The sequence below is a fragment of the Rhinolophus ferrumequinum genome, chromosome 2 (assembly GCF_004115265.2).
Source record: "Rhinolophus ferrumequinum isolate MPI-CBG mRhiFer1 chromosome 2, mRhiFer1_v1.p, whole genome shotgun sequence".
Lineage (NCBI taxonomy): Eukaryota > Metazoa > Chordata > Mammalia > Chiroptera > Rhinolophidae > Rhinolophus > Rhinolophus ferrumequinum.
This window is the reverse complement of record NC_046285.1, coordinates 15,067,009-15,085,360: the sequence shown is the minus strand read 5'-3', so window position 1 is coordinate 15,085,360 and position 18,352 is coordinate 15,067,009. Positions and strand designations below refer to the sequence as shown.

Sequence of the window (18,352 nt, the reverse complement as noted above, 5' to 3'; positions counted from 1 at the left end):
TTATTGATTTGATTATATCACATACCTGCGTTATTATGGTTCCCTGCCTGTGAACCAGCTCCAGCCGGGTGAATACCCTCTTAGCACTGTGGCTTTTCTAAATGCTACTAAATGCTCTAAATTTTACCAAATGCTACTTCTGTTTGGGAATGCTCTATCTAGGCCCATTTCTTTCTCTCCTTTTACCTGCCCTGCTTTCCATCCCAGTTCCTATTTGGCCTAAGCAATGACAGGTGTCTCCTTCAGAAAAGCTTAGCTGCCCCTTCCTCCCACCAAGTATAGATTTGATGTTCTTATGTGTTTCCCTAGCACTGTGATGTTGCCCACAATCATGCTGTGTTGCATTCACTTACCTAGGTCACCTTTCAGACTTGCATAGGATGGTCCATGTCTAATTAACTAATTCCAACCAGTATATACGTCATTTGGTAAATTAAGAAGTGATTCAGTACATGAAATTCCTTGCTTTGACTGGAGTTGTATAAGGGTGTTCAGTACTTCCTCTTATACTTAAATACATACAGTTTTATCCTTTTAGAAATAGAAATGAAAATTGGAAAGGAGAAAAAAAAACAGAAGTGCCAAATATCACAAAACTTCATCCCATTGTTTAAAAAAAAAAATGCAAACGTCTTGAACAACTTGTGGTAGAAATTGTTGTAAAGTACCAAATTTGGAAGTAATTTATAAATGGAGACACTCAATAGTTACGTATTTATTGGATCCTACACAATGGATTGAGTAGGACTTTGGATGTCTACCTTTGCTTGGAGTTTGTAGACTTTTCCTATGATTTTTTTTATGGGTTAACTGTAGTATAGGGAGGACAAAACATCACTTGGATTCAGACATGATTGTTCCTGGCTTTGAAACTGCCACTAAGTAGCTTTTCACCATGCCATCCATGGGTGAGTTTCTTCATGTGTACAATGCCGGAATTCAAAGAGTTGATGTTTGGGCCACTTACAGAATTTAAATTCTATAGTTTTTTATCTAGGAACAACACAATGAGTTAGATTATCTATCAGTGAGACTCTTCTCGTCAATGTGCCTTTTAGTAGAGTGTTGTGATTATAAGGGGATGGGCTTCAGAGTTAAAATACCTTGGTTTGAAATCTACTAACCAGCCCTATCACCCTAGTAGGTTATCTCAACTTTCCTTATCAGTAAAATGGAAATAATTTGGGTACCTACCTCACAGGGTTATTGTGAAGGTTAAATAAGTTAATATATGTAAAAGTGTTTAAAACAGTTTGACATGTTCTAGTGTTTACTTAAGTGTGGATTATTATGGTGTCTTATTATTGTTTTGCTGATTGGTAGTCTTTATCAAGGTTTTTTTTTTTTTGAAGAAACTCATTTATGATGGTTGTATAGACCTTGACTTACAAACCCTAGCTATAAAAATTGTGCCTAGATAGAACCCAAACCTTCATACCTCTTACTAGAGATTTAAAAAACAACAAACAAAATTAGAAGTGTGAATGTTGTTAACGAAAATTCAGGGTTAATTTGACAGGCTGGAGACAGATTTCTTGGCAGATTACCATGCCAATGTGATAGTTATTTTTATCCATATAAAGCAAAATATATTATTGTTTATGCTGTACAAAAATGCCAACAATTAGAGCTATATCAGATTGCTTTCCCCCTCAATTAAAAAAAAAAGTTAATGCCTCTAAGAGGATTAAAAGATTTGCAATTTACTATGAATTATTTTAATCCTTTTACTTGGTGTTCAGCTCCTTTTACTTGGTGTTCAGCTCGTTAGCATTTGGGGTATGGAAATTTTCATTTGGAGTGTGGGGTGGGGACAAATATTAGGAAGTGTCAGGGATGGAGAAGAACAAAACAGTGTTTGACTTGTTCTAGTGTCTGCTTAAGTATGAATTATTATGTTGTTTTATTATTGTTTTGCTGATTGGTAGTCTTTATCAAGATGTTTTGATCCTGGAGTAACACGGAGGAGGGCAGACTGGGTGAGTGAAGTTCAAAGGGGAGGTAGAGAAGTACTAGTAACAAATGTCACATGTTGTTAAACATAGTCTCAGAATCCAGAAACACTGTCCCAGCTCTCATTTTTCACTATTTCAGTCCTTCCTTCAAGAACTCCAAAATCAAATTAGAAGCATTGATATTGTGGTATAAGAACCTGAGTTTTAGATGAGTTCAGTGTCATTTATAGAACAATACAGTGGGTAACATTTCAGCCTCTAAAGTCATTCATTCATTTAATAAATAATTATCACATTCTGGGTGTCTGTCTGTATGTGCTCTAATCTTGGCACTATTACTAGCTGTTTTAAAATATACCCAGGGTTTGTTTTAAGACATGCAGACTTGGAAATGACTGTCATGAAGGCAGAGGTTCCTACTTACAGATCCCAAGAAACGGGTGGCACGGGACGCCACGCAGGATCACATGGGGAGGCTCCAGGGCTGGTTGGGAGGCAGAAAGAAGGAGGAGAAAGCTTGGGCAAAATCCATTATTGTGGTTTTTGTGGGAAAGAATGAATGAGGCAAGGTATGAAAGCCAAGCAGGTTTAGGATTGGATGGTTTCAGTAATTTCAGCAGGGTGTGGGCTACAGAGATGGTCCCTAGTTGTCTGCCACCTGGCTCTGGGGTGATTAGGACAGAGAAATACTGCCTCGTGGCGTGTTAGCTCCAGGTAGAAGAGGCTGGTCAGTGTATGGACTGGACTGGCGGGTTTATATTTGAAAAGTGTGCTCTTGGGTGAATGTTTGCTGTCCCTAAGGGTAGGCTAGCCCTGGGAGAGGTGGTCTCTTGCCGTCAGCAAAGCCCCAGATGCTAGAGCATCAAGAATATAAAAAAAAAAGAAAATATGATTATTACAATAGTGAACTATGTGAACTTGGTTATATTGCTTGTGTTTCAGAAGGCTTAGTTGCCTCATTTGTAAATTGGGGATAGTAGTAATATCTACCTCAGTGAGTTTTGAGATTAAATGGAAAAAAAGGCATTATTTTCCTCATAAAAATATTAAATAAGTGGTATAAGTTTGAAGTTCAAAAAGATGATACAGAAATAAACCTTAGGATTCACACCAGTACTGAATTGCTGAAATTGTGTGTGTGTGTGTGTGTGTGTGTGTGTGTGTGTGTAATAAGATGAGATAAAACTGTGTGTCTATTGATAGGACAAATTATAAATTATAGTACTTTTTAGATTATTCAATAAAGACATCATTTCAATTTCACAATAGCTCAAATTTATGTAAAGAACTTTTACTTCCAAAACTTAACATACTTGTATCTTATAAATATTTCATTTTATCTCTCCACGTGAATATATTTGCTGGGAAAGCAGTAGATAGAGCATTGGAGTAGTGGCACTAAAGCTAATTAAGTACTAATTAGTAATACTAGTATCCGAAGAATATTGAAGAGGGTAGGGAGCGTTGTACACTCTAGGGTTCAAGGCCAAAGGAGCCGTCTGTTTTGTAATGTTGTTGCTGTTAGTTTGTGTATGGCACATCCACCTTTATATTGTTGTCTGTATTTAATCTCAGTACATTTGTCTCTGCTGCGTGTTTGCCTTGTGATCATGGTGGCTTTCTCTGGGAAGCCTCTGCCTTCTTACTCACAGATGCCCTTAACAGGCACTGGGTACTCTTATTCAAAGCACATGCTCAGCTTAAGTATTACCTAGTTTCCATGATTATTTAAATTCTGCTTTTTATAATAGTTTTACCTCTCTGTGAGGCATGACCCATGGCTGTTTCATAGCACCAAGTACCTCCAGTAGTTACCACATACTTAGCACATAGTGGGGCTCAGTAAATATTTAATGAATGATCCAAGTCTAAGCTGATTATTTTAGAATTTAAAAAAGAAAATAAAGTATATCTGATGAAAAAACAATAAATCCTCCCACAAATGAAAGATAAACAAGGCTCGGTTATCTGATATTTTAACTATCCTTCATGTTAATTATTTTTTTCCATAAATGTAATAATAGTAATGAACTCACAGTGTTTGGGTTTGTCCTGAGTATTACTAGATAGGAGGATTTAAATGTTTGTTTCCTTTAAGGTATCTATAGTGATGAGCTCTGTATTTGAGGTTGTAGTGAAACATCTAAAGATTTCAGGAACCTCAAGTTATTAAAAAAGAAACGTTAAAAAATTGTTTTGTACCTTAATGAAACTCAAGACAAACCCAAACTCATTCATAAATAGGTGGGTGTAAAAGATACAGTGATTTTTTTTCATATTCTTTAGGATATCTGCCATTCAAAATAACTTTGAATGGGTACCTGCTATATGTGAGAGATTTCTCGGCATTGGTGACTTGAAGACTAGTTTAGTTATGGACCCTACACACAAAATTCACATTGTCCTATGATTGAGGAAGATACATGAACAATTGGAATATGGTGAAAAAAGTTATGTATGGTAATAGAAGTGCGAGAAGGAAAAATGGACTTCCTACTAGGGTCAGGGAATATTTCAACAATGATTGAACTAGGGGTTGAAGAATATCCATTCTTCTGCTTGTTTGTCCATCAAACTAAGTAAGCAGAAGAAACACATATGAATAGGCCAAAAGACGGGGAATCATGTTGGATGCTGGAGAAACCAGAAATCATTTGGAATTACTTATAAATCAAATGCATGTGAGGATAAACCTGTGGTCCAAATATGCAAATTCTCTTATTTTCTGCTAAGCAGATTGAATTTCAGTATGTGGCAAAGAAAAACCATGAAACATTTTTTTAGGTAAGGAAGAAACTGCTCACTTAGGTGGGCTAGAAAGATCTTTCTCCCATTGTCATGGAAGGTGGATTGAATGAGCAGGATACTACAGGCGATGAGAAGACTTAGAAGGGTATTAAACTCATAAAGGGAAAAGATGATGAAACAATAGAACTGGAGATGGAAATGAAGCAAAGGGGAAAGATCAAGAGTTTGGGGATAGTAGGATGAATAGATGGATTGATAGATGATATTATGCATGATTATATTATGCTGTAACCAGTTAGCCATTGGCCACTGCTATAACTGGCATGGTTGAGCTAGCAAGCGAGAATGATGGAAGGATTTCACATGACTCTCAGATGACTCCATGGCAACAGGGACCGAAATGATAAAGGAGGGCCAATCTATAGAGAGGGAACACTCTAACTGGTATTTTGGTAAGCTGAAGTTATGACGACAGTGGATTCTCCACCTGATCATTCTATAATGCCTGCAATGCTATGCCTGAAATGTTTTAAAAATTGCATCCAGACTGTAAGAGAATTATCCAATTTACAGATACAGCCTCGGAAGAAACCTTAGTATAATTGGGAAGAGAAGTTTCTCCAGTGAGAGGCTTGAGCGTAAAGAGGGAGACAGAGAACAAGACCTAAAATAGAACAAGTTCTTCTTGCCTGTTTTGTCATTATTATTACTATTTAGATTAGTGTGGGGACAGAGTCCCAAAGAGCAGTTTTCAGGTTCTCGGCCTCACGTGGAAAGGTGCTGGCTTGGGTAGTAGATGGCCATCAGCTGTAACCATTTAGCCATTGCCCACGGCTATGACTGCCAAGGGGTTGGTTGGTTGCTTGGCAGAGAAGGAACGGAGGATCGTGCATCGTGTAATCGCAATCCACCGTTCCTTCTTTCTTTGTCTCCAACCCAGCCGCCAGCAAGACTAGTGGTATGAATGCCTCCATCCATGGCTCTGTGGATGTTCCTTTTTGGCCTCACCATATCCTGCGTTCTTGTGTGGGGAGCGGGACCAGAGTCCCTGCATGACAATTAAAATTATGTGAGCCTGTACATAAGACTAAAGGGATATAGCAAAGAAGGGGAAATGAAAGGAAATGGTCATTTCTAAGTCTGTATTAGCTGAATTCACCTAAATTTTGAGCAAGTTTACTCTTTGGTAAGTACTTTACAATTTCAGTATGCACTATTGATTTAGAAAAAATCATGAGGTCTGGAGTAGATTCAAAACACAATTTAACTCCACAAATATTTGCTGAGGAATTGCTCTATAACATTATCTGAGATAAACACTAAAAATATAAAAATGATTCAGACAAAGTCCTAGTCCCAAGGACCCCTGGTTGCATGAGCACTGAATGATCTTAGGTAAGTTTTGCTCTTTGGAATTACTAGCGTTGCTCATTTTGAAATTAAAGTGTTAACTCATGATCATGGCTACCTAGGCTCAGAAAGACTTCCAGGAAACAAGTATGACAAAAGCAGGTTATGAAGAAAGATGTTTAAGGGCAGGCCTATAATGAGGTAATTGAATGAAGAAATAGGCTCACAGAATCTCAGAGTCGGGAGGAAACAAGTCTGGCTAATGTATACTACGTAAGTCAGAAATTCATTACAGCCACAGATTAGAGTCTTAATGTGTGCCTGCTCTCATTTCCAAGGAGAAGCCACGCACTTACCCCAGCAATGCTAAACTACTTGCTCGTTTCAAATTCTCAAGGCTCATCTTTCAAAATGCTGTTCCTTCCTCCCACCCTCTGCCTAATTAGTACTCAGTATGGCTGAGGCAAATCAGGCATCATGTGTAAGAGGACATTTCAGACTCCCATCCTCTCCACATCATCTCCCAATTGTTTAAGTCTAGGTGAATTGGCCCTTCTGTGTGCTGCTATAGCAGTCTGTTCATGCATTTACTGTAAGACTTCGTGAGTTATATTGTGTCGGTCTTTTTGTTCGTTTCCAATGTCAGATTTTAAATAATACGAGAGCAGGAACAATCTCTTGATCTATCTGTGCCTAGAACCCAACACAGCATCTTGTACTTAAAGCTGAGTGCTTCACTTATTCGGCGGATATTTAGAGACATGGCCAAAGTGAAACATAAAATCAGTCACTGCTACTAGATTCATTTGTTCACTCATTGATGGCTTAGAAAGGACCAATAACTGTGTACTAGCTGCAAACCAAAATCGAAACAATAAGAGGTTTTATTTTGGTCTCTTAGGGAACTAACATACTCACAGTCAGAGAACCAATCAATGCCTTAAAAAAATATATTCACGATGATGTTAGGAACAAATTTAAAATCATTTCCTACCTCCCCAAAAAACGAAACATGAGGCAGCTATTCCTTTTTCTGGCAAAGTTGGAGTGAGGGAGAAAACCCTACATTGGGGTTTCTTAAGCTTGGTACTAATGACATGTTGGGCCAAATGATTCTTTCTTTGGAGGATGCCCTGTGCCTGGTAGGATGTTTAGCAGCTTCCCTGGCCTGTATCACTAGATGTCAGTAGCATCCCCCCAGTTGTGAGAGGCAAAAATGTCTCCAGATATTGTGGGCCACATAGGGGTAACAATTGCCTCAAGCTGAGAACCACTGCTTACTTCTATCTACAGGAAGATACACCTCAAAGAGCGTCCAGCTGGCACAACTCTTAATGCATTTGGGTAGGTTAATAGCTACTTGCATGTTAACCCATTTCTATAGAAATCATGCACATTAGAAACATGCATATTTATATGTGTGTATGTATAGTATTTTTTATACTCACACAGTATTTCTTTCTGTATTCTTGCAAAAAAAAAATTATTGTAGATATTTAGCGAACAAACAACAACCAGTCAGCCTGCCGATATGCTTTTAGGAAGTAGTGAAGCTTGAAAGTTTTGTGTGTGTGTACATGTGTGTATGTGTGTGTATTGGATTGGTTCAGCATATTCTGTATTGATTTTTATTGAAGGTGGGTTTTATTAGTATATCGTAAAAGCCATTGCTTAACAGATTAACTTTACCAGTGTGAACTGATCAAATCCTGTTTCACAGGGACGACAAATTATAAGAAAAATCAAATAAGGTAATGTGGTAGTGACTTGTCGGGAGGACTTACATCAGATAGAATAGCCCGGGGAAGATTGAAGAGGAGACATTTCAGCTGAGATCTAATGGATAAAATGAATGCCAAGAAACATGGGAAAAAGTAAGTGCTAAGGTTCTGAGGTAGGAAAAGCTTGTTAAATTAGAGGAATAGAAGGGGCAATTCGTCCAAATATGGTGAGAAATGGGAAGTTGTTGTAAAATGGCATCATCCACCAAGCTTCTATTCCAATCGGCAGAGGTAGTTGGCTTCTTTCACATCATTTAAAAACATTTAGGCAACATTTAAAAATTGAGGTTTCTCATAAACATCCAGATTTCTAGCTTCTTTCGAAAAACTAGATGGTCTGATAACTTCAGACTCTCCCTCACAGTGTGACGTTTGTCACTTGGAGCTGGGCTGAGGCTGTCCCGTTGGGCAGGCTGTCCCGTCTGCAGCCTGGTGTGCTGATACCCTCTACTCATACTTTGTCTGGTCAGGTCCTATTGCCCAGTTTGTGCTGCCCTGTTCATTAACTGCTTGGCTCCTGTAGGGCAGGTATGCACTTCGCACTCTCTAATTTAGGGACTTGGAGGGCCTCGTGAGGACTTTGCCTTTTTTATTTCAAGTGAATGAAGATGGTATGAAGCACTAGCATGCCATGATCTTCTTTCAATACTGAAAAGATTACTAGCATGCTCTACAATGATGGATTCTAGAGGCAAAAGTGAAAATGAAGAGAACATTTAGGACTACAAAGGGGGGTTGATTATGGCTTAATCTGAAGTGGTGCCTGGGAGATGGAGAGACGTCGTCCAGGGTCTGTCGCACCATTTCAGGTGCATGATTCACGCTGACATAAATGACCAACTCTGGAGGCTTAGGCTCCAAGGGGGCTGAGAACGGGTCCTCTGGACTTGTGCAATAGAGCAGTTCTGAAGGAAGCATTTGGAATATTCCTTGCAGATAGGAATTAAGGATCTGCTGATGGATTTGCCCAATATAGGAAGCAACGGTAGTTAGGTAAAGGAAAAAAAAATCGTTCATCATCCACTTTGATTGTGATTTTCTTTGTTTAGTTACAGATGGAACTTATTAGAAATAATTTATGTCAGTATTTAAAGTATAAGGTGCACTCCATAAGACAACAGAATAGACACTTTTGGCTTTGAGTGTACAGCAGTCATTATTTTCCATCTGGTTCTCTAAACAAATGCCATATGAAAAGTGTCCTGGTAGCTTGAATGTATGGATTCATGTCTGTGAGGTATTTTTAAACATGCGATGTGAATTCTTGCCCCTTCTAGCATTTTAATGGTTTCACATTAAATGGTAGGTCATTATGCTTTTCACTGAGACAGTGAAGGGTGATTAACTCCGTCTGGGTTCAACCAGTGTAATTTTAGAGGCTACAAATATTGTTACAAGTCAGGTTAAGGTTTAAAGGTGAAACTATAGTGAAGCTTGACTGAATGACTTTTACAGCATCGAGTTAATGTACACAAACAAAGAAACTCTTGTTTTCTTTCCATTAGAGTGCAGAGAACAAATGACTGGCTTGTTATAAGAGAGGAAAATGTGAAAATTAGGTTGGTCTACAATAAAATTTGTAGTCAAAGTGTGTGAACCCACTTTCTCTGTATTTCATATTGAAAGTTCTTTTTAAAGTCCTGTTTAACATTGCAGAGATTCAGAAACTTTAGACCCTGAATGCATGCCCTTTGTTGAGATAAGACTATCCTAACAAATGGTATCAACAGATTTGCTATCTTTTACATAAAGAAGGCGATTTACCACAATAAAATACACTAGCACAGTCTTAGAGAGGGAAAATTGCCTTTTTCTCTCCACTCACTGTTTTTAATAGATCCAAATGCTTCCATTTCTCTCCATTCCTCTGAGTAAGTACTTTGGGTAATTTGATATAGCCTTTTCCTTTTCACTGGTTGCAAACCTTGGTGACTGGATTTCAGTAAAGAATGGAGTTTGAGGTCATAAGGTTGCTTATTATGACCCAGGAATGGGATTAGAAGGCTAAAGCTTCCTTTTAAAACTTGTTTAGAATCTACATTGATCTTAAGGTAGAACAGAAATGAAGTCTGATGCTCTGTAGACCAATTTCACTTAAATGACTAGATAGTTTCAGCCTGCTGACGTGGAACTTAAGGTTAGTGCTAGAAACTATAATTTAATATTGTAGGCATTAAAAAAATCCTGATATCTAATAAATTGGCCACTCTCTTCTCTTTTAATATTTAACACTCATTTGACTTATAGCTCTTGCTTTGGCTTGAGTTTCTATCAAGATATGACAGGATTTTGTGGGGGAAAAAACATTTTTATAACAGATGTTAGATGTAAACTTTGAAGAATTTACGGACTATTTTGATTTTCCAGAAGTAGAATAGATTTGACTGTTGAGACGCCCTGGGTTGGGGTGAACTCAGAAGAATGAATAATAACGGCAAAGTAAATAGCTTCATTTGGGCTAACTGATCCTTTAAAAAACACAGCAGCCTGATCTGACATCATTCATGTTGTAAAGGTTGGGGTGAGATGAGTAGGTCTAGTCCCTGAGGTCATGGCGGAAATGCAAAGGTCAAGGCTTTGCACTTAGCCTTGTGTCAACAGCTTCATGCCCTAATAAGTCTAAGAACTGATTTGACTCTGTTCATTACATGTGTAAGTATAGTATGATCTGTCCTCAGCTTTAATAAAGAAGTGTATAAATGCATGTTTTTAGACCTTTGTGTTACTGCGTAAGGTTGATCCAAATTCAAGGAATTTACAACTATGAGGGAGAAAATAGTCTCCTTAAGATGCAGTCAACTTAGAATTTGGATATGCTTCTTAAATTGATTTTTTCTTGGAAACATTTTAAGGTCTCCTTGTGTGTGCGCGCGTACGCGCGTGTGTGCGCGTGCATGTATGTTATACTTGTGTGTGCACCTGTGAGCATTTTACTTCTTAAAATTAATCTTTTTATACACCCACATTATTATGAAACATGCCTGATTCAGTATCGTGAAGTAATTTATTTTATTTGGCTCGAATTCAGTCCCTCCTGTGGTCAGAGATGATTTCTTGATGACACTGGTGATTTAAATTTAGTTGGGAGATTAGCCGGAAAGAATTGAGAAGTCTTAAGTATCATGAAATACTTAGATAAAATTTATCCAGCTTTTCTGCCATTCTATGACAAACTGGATATATGTACCCTTGTTTCCATCCCAAATCTTGGCATGTGCTTTGGTCCTTACTGCTGCCTCCATTTCTGGTAAAATAGAAGAATCTGATCTATTTCAGCTCTTTCCTTCAACAGGCTTTTTGTTGTTGTGGGAAACACTGGATATACACAGATGCTTGAACTTCTTGGATGTCTTCTAGTCTAAGATCAATTTGTGATCACATTTTATTTTATACTTTGATTGAGACCACATATTCTCATGTGCCTGCCCTGGTCTTGACTAATACTCTAGGCAGAGTTAACACAGGGTACAAACAACCAGGGATGTTTGTATTCTACTTAAGTAGTGACCCTGAAGTTGTGCAGTGTTAGCTGGCAAGTAACAACAAAACTTCAATTCACACTGCTTTGAGTGTGAGTACATTTATTATGTCATCAGAGTACAAATCCAGGAGACATAAGCTGCTCACCGATGTCATCAATCATGGTGTTCTTCAGGCTTCTCAACTCTGTCTTCCCCATGGTCCTCTTCAGCTTTGCCTCTTCCTCTTGTTGAGGCAAAATGGCTGCTGGTGGTATTGTGGATCCTTGTATTAATTTTTAGCAGTAGTGAGAGGAAATTCTCCTCTAGCCGAAGGATATCAGTCCTCTTCTTCAGTCTGATTGAGCCATCTTCAGAAATAAACCTTCTTTGGACCAATAAATGTATTGGTTCAGGGAAGTGCTATGTAGTGATTGGCTTAGGCTCTGGGAGCCAGGATTGGGATCACCTTCACCTCAGACATGCTGGCGAGGGGTGAATGCCAGAACAATATAAGGGCCATTAGGAAGAAGGAGTATTCCCACCACATTCTTTGTCAAGTAAATTTATTCTATCTTGTACCCATTAGTGGAACATACTCTCCCAGAGCATTCTGTCATTGTTTTCTGTGGGGGCTTAAAAAAATAATTTTCCTAATACCTTCTAAGTTCTTCTAGCTGGGCTAATAATCAAATTAACAGAAACTGATTAACAGGAGAAAATGTCCAGAATTTATTACGGATGTACATGTGGGGGTGCCATAAGATATGAGACCCAAGGACACATTGCACAGTTGAGGTTTATATGCCATTTTGGACAAAGGAGAAAGAGAGCAAGGGTCTGGGATTTCAAAGGGAAAGTAGGCAATATACAGGTAGACAGAGCAAACATGTAGAAAACAAATTCTTGCTGGGCCACCCAGAAACAGTGGGACACAGGAGGAAGTGCAACAAACAGGTTTTGTTAGATTTCTTCCTGTCTGCCCCATTTAATTCATATGTGCTAAGGTGAATATGCTAAGGTTCTCTTCCTGAATCAGGTTTTTATATCCGAATTCCTTTAGGCAGGTGAGCCAATTCCTTGGACAGGTGATGCGGAGGATTAAATGTTGTTTCTGAGTCTTTTGCTTCTTAATAACCAGCTTAAAATCAATATACCAAAGTCATATTTTGGGGTGGCAAAATTTAAGTCCCCTCTCATTTCCAATCTGGACTGTTTCCTCTGTAAGCGTGCTGGACAGTTTTCATTTTTAATTTTAGCCATCATTTTCAATTTAGTCATAATTTTAATCTCCATGAACATGCCCTTGTTTTCTGATAATTCCCTTTTCATAACATTATTTTCTTGTTTTGCAAATGTAATAACTTCCTGAATATTTATGAGTTTATTCAAAAATAAGAGTTTATAATTCTATCCCCTCTAGTTTTTGTTCTTCTCCTTCTCCTTCTCACGATGCTTAAGTTATCTTCATTTCCTCTGGGGTCAATTTTCAGTTTCTTAATTTTGGCCCTTTCATCTCATTCTTCAGTTTTTCTCATATGTCTGGTAATCCTTCCTATAGGGAAAAAGGATTGTATAGTCAATAAAAGTCCTATGAGTTACAACTGATTCTTACTTGGAAATCTCACTAGGAGTTCTGTGTGAGGTTAAAAAAGAAAAGAGTGAGGCTTTGCTTTAGGGGCATCAGCTAGGAAGCCTGCTATCAGACTATAGGATCAGTCAAATTAAAGAGTGAGGATTTTTCCAGGTTTTACCTGGCAGGTGGTGCAGTTCTATTGGGAAAGGGTCAACTGTTTTTGCTGGAGGTAAATGCCAGCTGCCTGATTATGCCTGCCTGGGAAGGAGGGGGTGACAAATGAAACAGTTGCTCTTATACAGACCTTTAATTAATCCCTCTATCTTCAGTTCCCTTTTCACACCCATCTTCCACAGTATCTGCCAACTGGGTCTTGATTTCCAAGGGCTGTCTCTGCAGATTTCTACATTTTCCAGAGCTTCCTCACAGTGGATTCTAAGTTGCATCTCTTTATTTAACTCCTGAAACATTTCCACTTTCTTTCCTCAGAAATGTATTAATATCTCTCATTCATTGATGATTTCCATCCTTCTACTCCATCCCAGAATTTTTGTGTTTTCCCATCTCAGAACATTTATGTCAGTGACTTCTTAAAGAATGGAGGCCATTGTGTATGCCTGATATGCTGTCTTAATCAGTTGCTAATACTATGCATAATATAATGCATATTTAGATTTTTAAATGTAGGTCATTACTTGTAATAGTACAGTTGGTTGTAATATAGTCCTGAGATTTCCACAGTGATTTATTAGACACCTAAATGGAACAAGCACAAACTGATTCCTATTACAAAGATGATTCAAAGTGTATTTATTTTAACTGTATGTACAACATTTTATATTTACCATTTTTTAATCAGAGAGATTAATTTATAAATAGTTAAATTCAGTATTAATTTATTTTCTCCTCTTTCATTTATTCAACAATATCTGTGGAACTCTGTAGAGTGCTACTTACCAGGAATGACTAGATATATGATTTCTTTAGTTTTGTGTAAATAATTTGTGTTTTAATGTTTAATAAATTCCTTTTTAATTAAAGGACCAGAACTGACAGTAAGGTTTAAGAATACCCATATTTGGTTGTTCTAGATTGAGCTAAATGTAAATTTGGAAGGGGAAAGGAGATATTTACCTTTTTTGTTAATGGTTTCTACTGTGCCAAGCACAGCACTTGTAAATAATAATCATTCAATATAAGTGTATGTTGAAAATATAAATGCAATCCCATTGCTTTGTTATTAGTTTCGTATTAGTGAGATTGTGACTGACTCATTTTCACTTTTCTTTATAATTAGCTGAAAAAGAAAACTGACATCTTTGCCAGAAAACTGACTCAGTTTTATAACATACATGCTTGTGTGTGGGGTGGTAAACTTTTGGCAGGGGCCTTCTAGTGCTGTCCTGTTTAAATGCTCAAAATACCCAATTTATAAAAGTCAAATATTTGCTGAAAAATGGTTTCTTCATATGTTCTCATTCATTCAGTATGACCAAAATGGCATATTGCCAATCGACAATGATTGAACGAGTATTAAGGGAAAACAAAGTCTAGTGTATTAGGAAAAAAATTTGAATATATTAAATATTTTCTTAAGAAACTTCTTTAAAACGTACTGTTTAAAAGGAAAAATCCAATGTTGGCAGATAATTTCTCCTTTCTTTACTTTTTTTCCTTCGGTGGTTATTGCTACTATTACACTCCATCAAGGTATAAAAATGTTTAACCAAAAGGCAAATACTTTGTTTTTATACTCACTATGCATGCATTAATTTTTATTTCAGCTTCCCATAGTAGTCTTACTTCTACTAAAGTATTTATTATATCCAATTATATTTAAACAATCTGGAAGAGCAGTAAGTTTTAAAGAAGATATGTAGTTTTTTTTCTTTCTTAGTTAGTGAATAATCAACAGTGACTGTTAATTTATACAACAGAAGGTGAACCCAGGCAGCTGTTTTCTGTTTCCATGCCCCCTGAGGCAGCTAAAAGTCAGTGTTATATCCTAAAAAGGAGGAGGGGTTTTCTTTCCCCCAAGAGAAAGCTGTTTTTCCCTGTTAAAAATACTTAATATTTTATTTTAAAGCTCTTATCTCAGCATCATATTTCTTTGTATATAATAAACACTAAGCATTACCTTTTTCAACTCAAGATATGTAGTATACGAGTATGGTCTTGCCATACCAATGTCTTTCCTAAGGACCATAATTTTATTATTATCCAACTATTAAAAGTTTCTATCGTTTTATTTGGAGAATAATTGCTTGATGATTTTGATGAAATGTAGTGGCCAATTTTAAAACTTTAAAAGAAATAGATAAGAATAAACCTTTCAACAATCAGAAAACAAAAGGTTTTAATGGTAGTGAATCTATTCTGTGACAGAAATAATGTACCAAAGAATATGGTTTAAAAGGGGTGATTTTTAAATCTACTTTATGTAAATAGTTTTTTGTTTTTTTTCCCTGAAATATGTCAATAATTTTCTTGGACCCAGTTATGTTTCATGCTTCCAGCAGGTGGAGATAAAAGGTTCTGTCCATGATGCTAGTAATCTGGTGTGTCCAATCAGGAAAATGTTAGACCACAAAAATGCGAGACTGGAGAATTACACTGTGGAGGTTAGAGCAGACATCATTCTTTTCTGATTTTGGCTAATAGAAATGAATGTTCCCTCAAACTGGACCAGATAGAAGAGTCTGCCAGTCTTGTGATAAACATATTTCCCCCCATAAAAAGTTGCCCTTTAAGTTCTTAGCTGTGTTGAATTGATATGAAAATTCTGACTAAAAGGGAACTTGGAAAAAACTTATAAACATATGAGAAAAATACACGGGGTTTATTTAGATTTAAAATTTCACTCTGAAGAGGAAGTAACATTTAGACACTTCTGTGCATGTTCATAACTATTTCCCAAGATTTATTTCAGTTTCCTAGATGCTAAAGAATATATTGTAATATATGTTTACTTACCAAATGCTACTAAGAGAATATGCAGTGTGTGTAGACAACAAGTGTGAGTTCACTTTCATTATTTATTATTTAATTTTGGTTACAGTTCTAGGCATTTAGTGACTTGAAATACATAACATCTTTATAGCATGACTCTTGCCTCAAGGACCTTTATGAAGGCAAGGCCCAGAGATAATTAAAGTGTTTTTAAGCTATAACTGTTTTAACAGGGTCCCACACTTTGTAGAAAACAAGCATCCACCCAAAGGGATGATTGCTAATCCACCTCAGAGGCAGCAGGATTTATCACCCAGCTGTTATCTTTTCTTCATTCTTATGCCCTGTGTAATTCTGTGAGGGGTGAGAGTTCCACCTCCCCAATCTGTTATGATATGTTGTTTCCATATATTTTATTGGGGTTTTTTAATGGTAGGATGCAGTTGCTTAATTTTGAAGTATAGATAGCTCCAAAAAAAATACTACACACACACACATACACACACTGTCTCTACTTTTCTTCCTCTTTTCTTTACATGCCCTCACTCTGTGTTTGGTGCAAGAAACAAACAAACAGAAAAAGCAGCTTTTTTCTCTCCCTGTCAGAGCACTTTATCATGTTTTGGGGGAAGAGGTTAACATTCTGAAACACTGCTGTGTTTTATTGCTAGTAAATGTTTTTACTCACTAGTGAAAAGTTTGTAAATAGGCACTGTTTTAAAAAACAACGAGATAATAAGTACTCAGTCTTTTCCCTTCGAATTCTCAATACCTAGGAAAATGCATTGGTGATCTCAGCCCTTCTGAACAATGGTTGGGATCACAAAACCACTACTCATCATTCAGCCTGCCTGGCATAATTAGCAGCTTTGACTCAAAGGAGACTAAGGGGTGTTTAGAATGGAGGGGAAAGCTTTTTTTTTTTTTTTTTCTTTTTCCCCCTCCTTATCCCTTGGTATTCAGAACCAAGACCTCACATACCCCGATGGGCCAGGATTGAGGCTGAACAAGTAGCTGTTCTTCAGATGAAATGTTTTCTCTGATGTGCCATTTGAAGGACGTGCCATTAAAAGTCTAAAAGAAGCAGTCGAGTTTGTGCACTGGACTGATGGTTGGGAAACATTTTCTGTTCCTTCAGTAAAGGCAAGTAGTGCTGAACCATCACTGTTGCCTGCATTTGATCAGCTTGGGACACATGAATAGCTGTCATTGAAGACTTCTGCCGGGTGAATGGTATATATTACAAAGAGATTTGAGAGGCAGGATTTGGCTAGCTAGCATGGTTGACTGATTAGGACTCACAACTCAGAAGGACTGGGTTTTATTCTTTCTTGCCTCATTGAATGCTGCATGGAAGTATAACCTATACTGAGAGTAATTGCTAGGAACCCAAGCATGTTAGAATATACATTAACTCTTTCATTCCACCATGGTCATTAAGGCCGCCTCTAGGGCACCAAATAGTGAGGTGATGGCTTCAAATGCTTTCAAGAGCCCTTTCGTAAGATAGTGTCATTCCCTGTTGGCGCAAAGCCTAGCACCATCTGGGTTCTTGTTTTCTTGGATCTCTCTGTGAACTCCTTCTCTGATTACCATCTTCCTCAGGTTCCTTTGGCTTTGGAGAAGATGGCGTGCCACAAGCCTTGTTCTTTTCTTTCAACAACTTTTTTGCTGATGTCTTTTATATGATCGTGAACTTCATGCTACCCATTCAAGGTTTAGTACTGGGCTCTCAGCTACCCTTCCTTCTTTTCATGGTTGGAGGTTTCACCGTCCATATAACTTGAATCTCAACTCTGTAGAGCTGGTATTTGAATGGACAGAATTTCCACAAATTCTTAGCAGTACATATTTCCCAGACATTGTTTGAAATCCCACCTTTGTTACTGTCTGCAAACCTTTTTAATATTCCATACAAATAATATTTATAATAACAAAAAATCAAGGCAAAAAACCCAAACAAAACAAAACCCTTAAAGATGTCTAAGATAATGGTTGTCCTGGACATTTGGCAATTTTGGTTGTTACAACTGGGATACCAACATCTAGTGAGTAGAGGCCAAGGATGCTGCCAAACAACCTTTAATACATAGGACAGCCCCTCACGCAAAGAACCATCCTGCTCAAAACGTCGGTTTGAGAAACCCTGGTATAAGATAAAATGACTTCTCTTCCCATTTAACCTTTATGCTTTTAAAACATTTCCTTTTGTCCTAATACTTCCACTTCCTTTCACTTTTTAAGACCAAGGTTGGTGGTGTTACCTACATAGTCTCGTCTGTTAGCCGGCTGGTCTGAATGGTCCATTTGCCCTCATCCTCACTCCATACTAAGAAGGGGGTCCAGGGGAAAACTGATTGTGGTGCAGGAAAGAAAGAAGCCTACAGTCTGCTCACTCATCAGGGACCTCTGAGAGCTGAACGTGCATAGAAAGACACTTCAAGGATGAGAAAGACAAATATGATATGATATTCCTTATATGTAGAATCTAAAATAGCCAACTCTTAGAAACAGAGAGTAGAAAGTGGTTACCTG

General features: G+C 37.5%; 1 protein-coding gene across 1 annotated transcript in view; it reads left to right on the top strand.

Annotated features, from left to right (window-relative positions):
• ROBO1 (roundabout guidance receptor 1) overlaps nt 1-18,352 on the top strand; it is a 1,107,232-nt gene that overhangs the window by 717,059 nt on the left and 371,821 nt on the right. The gene's annotated exons all lie outside the window — the stretch shown is intronic.